General features: G+C 51.1%; 1 pseudogene; it reads right to left on the reverse strand.

Annotated features, from left to right (window-relative positions):
• LOC147118500 (uncharacterized) overlaps window positions 1-9,225 on the reverse strand; it is a 75,047-nt pseudogene extending 65,822 nt beyond the window's left edge.
• Window positions 9,226-11,032: the final 1,807 nt, after the last annotated feature.

Consider the following 11,032-nt stretch of genomic DNA (forward strand, 5'->3'; position numbering starts at 1 on the left):
GTGGTCGAAAAGATACACTTCTCTTTATTGAAAGTTAAGCCAACTTTTTCCGCAACTTGAAGGAATCATTCTAGATTAAAATCGTGCTCCACCCTTGATTTGCCACACACCGTGATGTCATCTAAATATGAGAAGGTGTCAGAGAGATAATTATCACTTATAAAAGCATCCATTGCCCATTGAAAACAGGTGACACCGTTAGTAACACCGAATGGTACTCGGCAAAACTGGTACAGCTTTCCGCCAGCTTCAAAGGCCGTATTTGGTTTGTCCCTCTTAGCGATAGGAATCTGATGATAAGCACTCTTTAGATCAATAGTGCTAAAAACCTTATATTGAGATACTTTATTGATAAGCTCATCAATCTTAGGCAGGGGGTACGCATCTAATTGAGTATACCTGTTAATAATTTGAGAGTAGTCTATCACCATTCGCTTCTTATGTCTCTCATTAGTGGTGACAACTACCTGTGCCCACCAGGGCAAAAAACTAGGTTCAATGATTCCTTCCGATAAAAGACGTTGAACTTCAGAATTAATAAATTCTTTATCCTGACTGCTATACCTTCTTGACTTGGTAGCAATTGGTTTACAATCGGCATCAAATTGGAAAAAAGTGATAATGGAGAAATGAATAAATAAGTTAATCCACAAATAGACAAAGGTGGCTTGGTTCCTCCGAAAGAAAGACTGAGGGACTCATGTAATTGAAGCACATCATGACCAATCAAAATGTCCACACAGAGATTAGGCAGAATGGATAGGCATATATCAGTATACGTATTACCTAGGAGAATTAATTTCACAAGGCAACAACCAGCTACTTGTGAGGTGAGAGTCGTCTGAGCCATACACACCTGATAGGAAACAGGCGAAATTTTCAAACGCTTCTCCCTCACAAACTGAAGACTTATAAAGCTCTCAGTACTGCCCGTATCTATAAGGGCCTTCACTTCTAACCCATTAACTTGGGCCATAACTATAGCTTTGTTTAGGCCATGGGAAAAGGCAGCAGAAACTGATGCAATAAACACCCTATCTAAAGGCTGAATGGTCGCAGAGGAGGCAACCGATTTGCAAACACGTGCGTAATGACCTCCCTTGCCGCATTTACTACACACAGCCTCCCGGGCAGGGCACTTCAGATGGGGGTGCCGGGCGTTCCCGCAAAAATAACACTTCTGAACCCTAGAGGCAACAGCTGCCGAAGTAGAAACTGTTTTGGAATCTGGCAAACCACTCCTATTAAATCCACGTAACTCCCTTTCATCCAGAACTGCCGAAGCCACGGTCGCAGGCCGATCAAAAAGAGCATAAGAATCTGAACTTCTCTGAGCCAAATCCAATGTAGAGGCTTGCTCAAAAGCACTCTTAAGATCCAAGATCTTATTTTCTAATAACCGCTGATGAATTGATCTAGACAGTAATCCATTAATAAATGCATCCCGTACCGACTCTTCCCTATGTTCTTCTGCAGACACGGCCTCATAATTACAGTTAGCACCAAGGCGCCGGAGTGCTTGTAAATAAGCATCCAAGGATTCTCCCGCCTGCTGCCTACGGGCAGATAAAAGGTGACGTGCAAATACCTCATTTTTGGGTTTAACAAAAATGTTTTCCAACGTAGCAATAGCCAATTCATAAGTTTCACAGTCCAAAATATACTTATACACATCCGGAGCAATGTAGTTGATTAGTATATCCAACTTATTTAGAGATTGCTGATCCAACACACCCAAAAAGTTTTTAAATGTACGATACCAATGTTTCCATTGATCATCCACTCCTGCAGAATTAGGGTCAGCATTAAATCATTCCGGTCGAAGATATCGTTCCATTATAGCAAAAGGTTAATAAATTGAAATAAAGAGTAGATTGCCTTTCAAAAGGTAGGCTTTATTAACCTTAAAAAACCAGCAGTCCATGTTGAGCACCCAGTCTCAACCAAACTGTAGAAAACTGAATTTAAGATGGCCACCACAGGTCACATGGAATCAACTAACCAATAAGTTTACAGCATATATCTCAAGGCAGGAAAACAGGCAACCAATTACAATGCATCTTATAAAACAAGAATAATCACCACAGTATGTACATGGGGATTCTAACCCTGGGACTGTACATGGGGATTCCAACCCTGGGACTGGACATGGGGATTCTGAACCTGGGACTGTACATGGGGATTCTCACTCTGGGACTGTACATGGGGATTCCATCCCTGGGACTGTACATGGGGATTCTAACCCTGGGACTGCACATGGGGATTCTAACCCTGGGAATGTACATGGGGATTCTCACTCTGGGACTGTACATGGGGATTCTAGCCCTGGGACTGTACATGGGGATTCTAACCCTGGGGCTGTACATGGGGACTCCAACCCTGGGACTGTACACGTGACCCCTGGATTTAGTGTTGCAGTGCAAGTAGTCCCTGGGTTTTTTGTCCCAACATAAATCGGCCCTGTGTTTGGTGTCATGGTGTAAATGGTCCCAGGATTTAGTGTGTCAGTGTAAATGTTACCTCAATTTGGTGTCATCATGTAAGTGGTCCCTTAATTTGATGTCACACTGTATGTGCTCCCTGGATTTGGGATCCACAACAACAATTAACATTTATTTAGCACATTTAACATAGTAAAACAGCCCAAGGCAATCAACAAGAGCAATATCAAAAAAATTATATTCAATACCGAGCCACAGAAGGTGATAGCATGAAAGATTAACAAAAGCTCCACCCCAACTCCTCTTTCACCGCTGCTCTCTAACCCCCTCACCCCAACTCCTCTTTCACCCTGACCCTGCAACTCCCTCACCCCGACTCCTCTTTCACCCCTATTCTCCAACCCCTCACCCCGACTCCTCTTTCACCCTGACTCTCCAACCCCCTCACCCCGACTCCTCTTTCACCCCTACTCTCCAACCCCCCTCACCCCAACTCCTCTTTCACCCCTATTCTCCAACCCCTCACCCCGACTCCTCTTTCACCCCTACTCTCCAACCACCTCACCCCAACTCCTCTTTCACCCCTACTCTCCAAACCCCCTCACCCCAACTCCTCTTTCACCCCTACTCTCCAACTCACCTCACCCCAACTCCTCTTTCACCCCTACTCTCCAACCCCCCTCACCCCGACTCCTCTTTCACCCATACTCTCCAACCCCCCTCACCCCAAATCCACTTTCACCCCCTAATCTCCAACCCCCCTCACCCCAACTCCTCTTTCACCCCTATTCTCCAACCCCCTCACCCCAACTCCTCTTTCACCCCTACTCTCCATCCCCCCTCACCCCAACTCCTCTTTCACCCCTACTCTCCAACCCCCTCACCCCAACTCGTCTTTCACCCCTACTCTCCAACCCCCCTCTCCCCAAATCCACTTTCACCCGCTAATCTCCAACCCCCCTCAACCCAACTCCTCTTTCAACCCTAGTCTCCATCCCCCTCACCCCAGCTCCTCTTTCACCCCTACTCTCCAACCCCCTCACCCCAACTCCTCTTTCGAACCTACTCTCCAAACCCCCTCACCCCAACTCCTCTTTCACCCCTACTCTCCAAACCCCTCACCCCAACTCCTCTTTCACCCCTACTCACCAACCCCCCTCACACCAACTCCTCTTTCACCACTACTCTCCATCCCCCCTCTCCCCAACTCCTCTTTCACCCCTACTCTCCAACCCTCCTCACCCCAACTCCTCTTTCACCCCTACTCTCCAACCCCCTCACCCCAACTCCTCTTTCACTCCTACTTTCCATCCCTCACCCCAACTCCTCCTTCACCCCTACTCTCCAACCCCCCTCACCCCAACTCATCTTTCACCCCTACTCTCCATCCCCCTCACCCCAACTCCTCTTTCACCCCTACTCTCCAACCCCCCTCACCCCAACTCCTCTTTCACCCATACTCTCCAAACCCCTCACCCCAACTCCTCTTTCACCATTAATCTCCAACCCCCCTCACCGCAACTCCTTTCACTCCAACTCTCCAACCCCCTCACCCCAACTCCTCTTTCACCCCTACTCTCCAACCCCCCTCACCCCAACTCCACTTTCACCCCTACTCTCCAACCCCCCTCACCCCAACTCCCCTTCCACTGCTACTCTCCAACCATTCTCTCGTCTTCCATTGACTTCACTGTAATGGAAACTGACAGTTGGATCCTGTGAGAATGTAAAAGATATTTACAAATGATTCTGGAGGTTCTTCGAGTTGCGATCTTTCTTTATTCTGTCCACTCGAAGAGTGTGATAACAGACTTTTTCCTGTGAATATATAGCTGGAGAATTGGGTCATGATGTGTCTAGTTGTTCATCTTGTTGACACTAAAAATTTAGTCTTGTGGTTTCAGACACCAGATAATCAAGCTCACAACAACAGATTATCTTTTATTAACTTTATTAACAGCGCTACAAAGATACAGACAGAGTATAGTTACCCGACCCGGCGAACAGAGATAATACAGTGGATTCAGAGCTCTCTTCTCTCCAGGTCTGTTCTAACAAGCTGTGACTACACTGGTGATGTTTATATTTAACTTGTTTACTACATTATTGACCTGGCCCTGCCCAAACCAGAACCACAAGGATATCTGTCATTGTTCTGACTGTGACCACAAGGCTGTGTCACTATCACACACACACACCGTTTCCTTCTTTCACATCTCCATACACAGACCATCTCTTTACACATCCCCTTGCTACACAATTGCAGCCGACATGAGCAAGGACCTGAGGCTCATTAAAAGACACACTCATTTCATGACAGCAAAGGTTACACTGGGGCAAATGTTGAGTTAATTTCCATTACAGGCAAAATCATCTTCTTCTTAGGCAGTCCCTCGGAACTGAGGATGACTTGCTTCCACACTAACAATGAGTTCTCAGGTGACTGATGAGTCCAGTGCGGGACCTACAGACTCTGTCACAGGTGCGGCAGACAGTGGTTGAAGGGGCGGGTGGGTGGGGTGCTTGGGTTGACATGCACTTGTTCCGCTTGGCTTCCGCTTGCTCCCGGCGAAGGGACTCGTGGTGTTCGGCGCCTTCCCGGATGCTTCTCCTCCACTTTGAGCAGTCTAGGGCCAGGGATTCCCAGGTGTCAGTGGGGATGTTGCACTTTTTCAATGAGGCTTTAAAGGTGTCCTTGAAGCGTTTCCTGTTACCACCTGGGGCTCTCTTGCCGTGTCGGAGCTCCGAGTAGAGCGCTTGTTTTGGGAATCTTGTATCGGGCATGCAGACTGTGGTGTATGTAACCTGTTCCACCTTAAGAGAACTACCTTAAGAGATGTACTACTTTCTCTTGGCTGCTGTATACTGTAATACTGTAATACCGGTAGTGACCACACCGGTATATAAGTGTCATGCAAGGATTTGCTGGGCAGTTCAGCCCTGACCTTCGAATAGTAAAGACCTGTTAAAAGTTATTCTTGTTGTCTGTGTCCAGTGATTGATCCTAAACCTAACTGGGACATACAGACTCAACACAGACGATGTGACCCGTCTATCGGAGCTGATCGAGCGTGGTCAAAGCTTCAATGCTGAGGATGTTGGCCTGAGCAAGAACACTGACGTTGGTGCGCCTATCCTGCCAATGGATTTGCAGGATCTTGCGGAGGCAGCATTGGTGGTACCTCTCTAGTGCTTTGGAGGTGCCTGCTGTACATGGTCCATGTCTCTGAAGTATACAGGAGGATGGGTATTACTACTGCTCTGTAGACCATGAGCTTGGTGCCGGGTTTGAGGTCCTGGTCTTCAAACACTCTCCTCCTCAGGCGACCGAAGGCTGCACTGGCACACTGAAGGCGGTGTTGGACTTCGTCATTGACATCTGCTCTTGATGACAGTAGGCTCCCAAGGTATGGAAAGTGGTCCACGTTGTCCAAGGCCTCATCATGGATTTTGATAATCGGGAGGCAGTATTGTGTGGCGGTGGCAGGTTGGTAGAGGACCTTTGTGTCACGGATGTTTAGTGTAAGGCCTATGCTCTCGTTCGCTTTGGTGAACATGTTGGTGATGGTTTGGAGTGCGAGCAGCGAGTGTGCGCAGACACAAGTGTCATCTGCATACTGTAATTCAATGACAGAGGATGGTACGACCTTGGATCTGGACTGGAGGCAATGGAGATTGAACAGTTTCCCGGTTGTTCTGTAGATTAGCTCCACACCAGCGGGGAGCTTACCGAGGGTGAGATGGAGCATTGCAGCAAGGAAGACCGAGAAGAGTGTTGGTGCGATAACACAGCCTTGCTTGACCCCGGTCCGTACGCGAAATGGGTCTGCGGTGGATCCATTGGTCAGGATCACGGCTTGCATGTCGTTGTGAAGCAGGCGGAGGGTGGTGACAAACTTTTGAGGGCAGCCGAATTTGAGGAGGACACTCCATAATCCCTCATGGTTGACAGTGCCGAAGGCCTTTGTGAGGTCAAAGGCGGCCATGTACAATGGTTGGTGCTGTTCCTTGTATTTCTCTTGTAATTGGCGTGCGGTGAAGATCATGTCCATTGTGCCCCTTAGTGGGCAGAATCTGCATTGCGACTCTGGGAGGAGCTCTTTAGCCACTGGGAGAAGGCGATTGAGGAGGATTCTTGCGATGACATTTCCTGTGGAAGACAGGAGGGAAACTCCTCTGTAATTACTGCAATCGGACTTGTCACCTTTCTTATAGATGGTCACGATTACAGCCTCTCTGAGATTTGACAATTGCAGCTAACTTGAGCAAGGACGTGAGGCTCATTAAAAGACACACTCATCTCATGACAGCAAAGGTTACACTGGGACAAATCTTCAGATATTTTCCATTACAGGCAAAATGCAGAGCGGTCCAGCAGCACATGGCACCTTAACAGAGTCTCATTGACCTACAATATAGAGCTGGAGGATTGGGCTGTGATCTGTTTACTTGTTCATCTCTTGTTAAATACATTTGCTGAATGCATTTACATTTAAAACCAGGTTCTGAGGCGTGATGCTCTCTTCACACATCGGAGGTGAGAGAGATGCTGTGGGTCACACACTAAGTCCAGTAGCTGAAAGTGATTAACAGACTGGGTTTTGTGTTTAGTGATCCCGGGCATGTTACCGATACCTTCCCTGAATACCAAGGCTAGGAGAGGCACTCTGGAAGGTAAGGGGAGCTGGGTCTTGTCCATGAGAGTAACCGAAGGTATGAGAACTGAAATAATCTAGAGCTAGAAAGGAGAACAGGCCCAAAAATGGAACAGTCAGTAACAGGACATCAATTAGTCTCTTATCTTGGAGGAAACAAATACTCGACACACTGTGTTTGAAACAATGCCAATTTATTTGGCATTGATCCAGAATATTAATCTCCAGCCTAGTTATAGGGTTACTAACAGCAGCAGAAACAAACCCCAACTGTCAGAATGAACATGGTTCAGTCCTGGATGTGATTATCAGCAGCAATAACAGCAGAAACCAATTTCGGCAGTAATGTGTGAACTCGCTGGTGTGTCCGCAGGTTGGACGCCTGAATGAATCCCTTCCCACACACGGAGCAGGTGAATGGCCTCTCCCCAGTGTGAATTCGCTGGTGGCTCAGTCGGTGGGATGAATCTGGGAATCCCTTCTGACACACGGAGCAGGTGAACGGATTCTCCCCAGTGTGAGTGCGTTGGTGTCTCAGCAGATCATTGCTGCTTTTAAAAGTCTTCTCAGTCAGAACATTTAAACGGTCTCTTATCAGAGTGAACTTGCTGGTGTTTCAGCAGGGTTGATGACTGAGCGAATCTCTTCCCACACACGGAGCAGGTGAACGGTCTCTCACCAGTGTGAACTCGCTGGTGCCTAGTGAGGCTGGATGAACAAGTGAATCCCTTCCCACACATGGAGCAGGTGAACGGCCTCTTACCAGTGTGAGTGAGTTGGTGTCTCTGGCGGCTGGATAGCAGACTGAATCCCTTCCCACACACGGAGCAGATGAACAGCATCTCACCAGTGTGACTGAGTTGGTGTCTCTGGTGGCTGGATGACAGACGGAATCCCTTCCCACACTCGGAGCAAGTGAACGGCCTCTCCTCAGTGTGAGTGTGCTGGTGTCTCAGTAGGTGGGATGACTGAGTGAATCCCTTCCCACACTCGGAGCAGGTGAATGGTCTCACCCCAGTGTGAATTCGCCGGTGTGCCAGCAGGTCGGATGACTGAGTGAATCCCTTCCCACACTCGGAGCAGGTGAACGGCCTCTCCTCAGTGTGAGTGTGCTGGTGTCTCAGTAGGTGGGATGATTCAATGAATCTCTTCCCACACACGAAGCAGGTGAACGGCCTCTCCCCGGTGTGAACTCGATGGTGTCTCAGCAGGTAGGATGAATCAGTAAATCCCTTCTGACACACAGAGCAGGTGAACAGATTCTCCCCAGTGTGAGTGCATTGGTGTGTCAGCAGAGCATTATTTCTTTTAAAGCTCTTCTCACAGTCAGAACATTTAAAAGGTCTCTTATCAGAGTGAACTTGCTGGTGTGTCATCAGGGTGGATGACTGAGCGAATCTCTTCCCACACACGGAGCAGGTAAGTGGCCTCTCCCCAGTGTGAACACGCTGGTGTACCAAGAGGTGGGATGAACAAGGGAAACTCTTCCCACAGACGGAACAGGTGAACGGCCTCTCCCCGGTGTGAACACGCTTGTGCTACAAAAGGTGGCTTGAACGAGTGAATCTCTTCCCACAGACTGAACAGGAGAATGGTCTCGCCCCTGTGTGAACTCACTTGTGTGTCAAAAGGCAGACGAAACGAGTGAATCCTTTCCCACAGCAGTAGAACGGCCATTCCCTAGTGTGAATGTCCTCATGTGACATAAGGTGGGCTAAACGAGTGAATCCCTTCCCACACTCGGAGCAGTTGAACGGTCTCTCCTTGGTGTGAACTCGCTGGTGTTCAGCGAGTTGCAATGACTGGCTGAACCTCTCCCCACAGTGAGAGCAACTGAATGGGCTCTCATGAGTGTGAAGGAGCTGGTGTTCAGCCAGACGGAATGACTGCTGGAACCTCTTCCCGCAGTGAGAGCAACAGAACGGTCTCTCGTCAGTGTGAACTCGCTGGTGTTCAATCAGCTCCTCAGAGGTTTTAAAGCTGTTCTCACAGTCAGAGCATTTAAAAGGTCTCTCATCAGCGTGATCAAGTTGGTGTGCAGTGAGGTGGGATGAACAAGTGAATCCCTTCCCACACACGGAGCAGGAGAACGGCCTCTCCCTATTGCGAGCTCGCTGGAGTGTCAGCATGCGAGACAACTGAGTAAATCCCTTCCGAGAGAGAGCAGGTGAACAGCCTATCCCCAATCTCCAGCTGGGACAGTTAATTGAATCCCTTCCCACAGTCCTCATATTTCCATAGTTTCTCCATGGTGAGGCTGTCCTTGCCAGCGGCTGACCTGGGAGTGCAGTGAGCAGCGACGCCCGACCAGAGCGGACCTGTGTGAGGTAAAGGCAGTGCGGCAACTTTAAAAGGAGGGGCGAGGCGAGGCCCGACCACAGCGGCTGACCTGGGAGTGCAGTGAGCAGCGACACCCGACCAGAGCGGACCTGCGTGAGGTAGAGGCAGCGCGGCAACTTTAAAAGGAGGGGCGAGGCGAGGCCCGACCACAGTGGCTGACCTGGGAGTGCAGTGAGCAGCGACGCCCGACCAGAGCGGACCTGTGTGAGGTAGAGGCAGCGCAGCAACTTTAAAAGGAAGGGCGAGGCGAGGCCCGACCAGAGCGGACCTGCATGAGGTAGAGGCAGCGCAGCAACTTTAAAAGGAAGGGCGAGGCGAGGCCCGACACAGCGGCTGACCTGGGAGTGCAGTGAGCAGCGACGCCCGACCAGAGCGGACCTGCGTGAGGTAGAGGCAGCGCAGCAACTTTAAAAGGAAGGGCGAGGCGAGGCCCGACCACAGCGGCTGACCTGGGAGTGCAGTGAGCAGCGACGCCCGACCAGAGCGGACCTGTGTGAGGTAAAGGCAGCGCGGCAACTTTAAAAGGAGGGGCGAGGCGAGGCCCGACCACAGCGGCTGACCTGGGAGTGCAGTGAGCAGCGACGCCCGACCAGAGCGGACCTGCGTGAGGTAGAGGCAGCGCGGCAACTTTAAAAGGAGGGGCGAGGCGAGGCCCGACCACAGCGGCTGACCTGGGAGTGCAGTGAGCAGCGACGCCCGACCAGAGCGGACCTGCATGAGGTAGAGGCAGCGCGGCAACTTTAAAAGGAGGGGCGAGGCGAGGCCCGACCACAGCGGCTGACCTGGGAGTGCAGTGAGCAGCGACGCCCGACCAGAGCGGACCTGCATGAGGTAGAGGCAGCGCAGCAACTTTAAAAGGAGGGGCGAGGCGAGGCCCGACCACAGCGGCTGACCTGGGAGTGCAGTGAGCAGCGACGCCCGACCAGAGCGGACCTGCATGAGGTAGAGGCAGCGCAGCAACTTTAAAAGGAGGGGCGAGGCGAGGCCCGACCACAGCGGCTGACCTGGGAGTGCAGTGAGCAGCGACGCCCGACCAGAGCGGACCTGCATGAGGTAGAGGCAGCGCAGCAACTTTAAAAGGAGGGGCGAGGCGAGGCCCGACCACAGCGGCTGACCTGGGAGTGCAGTGAGCAGCGACGCCCGACCAGAGCGGACCTGTGTGAGGTAAAGGCAGCGCGGCAACTTTAAAAGGAGGGGCGAGGCGAGGCCCGACCACAGCGGCTGACCTGGGAGTGCAGTGAGCAGCGACGCCCGACCAGAGCGGACCTGCGTGAGGTAGAGGCAGCGCGGCAACTTTAAAAGGAGGGGCGAGGCGAGGCCCGACCACAGCGGCTGACCTGGGAGTGCAGTGAGCAGCGACGCCCGACCAGAGCGGACCTGCATGAGGTAGAGGCAGCGCGGCAACTTTAAAAGGAGGGGCGAGGCGAGGCCCGACCACAGCGGCTGACCTGGGAGTGCAGTGAGCAGCGACGCCCGACCAGAGCGGACCTGCATGAGGTAGAGGCAGCGCAGCAACTTTAAAAGGAGGGGCGAGGCGAGGCCCGACCACAGCGGCTGACCTGGGAGTGCAGTGAGCAGCGACGCCCGACCAGAGCG

Source organism: Somniosus microcephalus, chromosome 4 (assembly GCF_052327205.1).
Source record: "Somniosus microcephalus isolate GS21.2 chromosome 4, FLI_Smic_1.0, whole genome shotgun sequence".
NCBI lineage: Eukaryota > Metazoa > Chordata > Chondrichthyes > Squaliformes > Somniosidae > Somniosus > Somniosus microcephalus.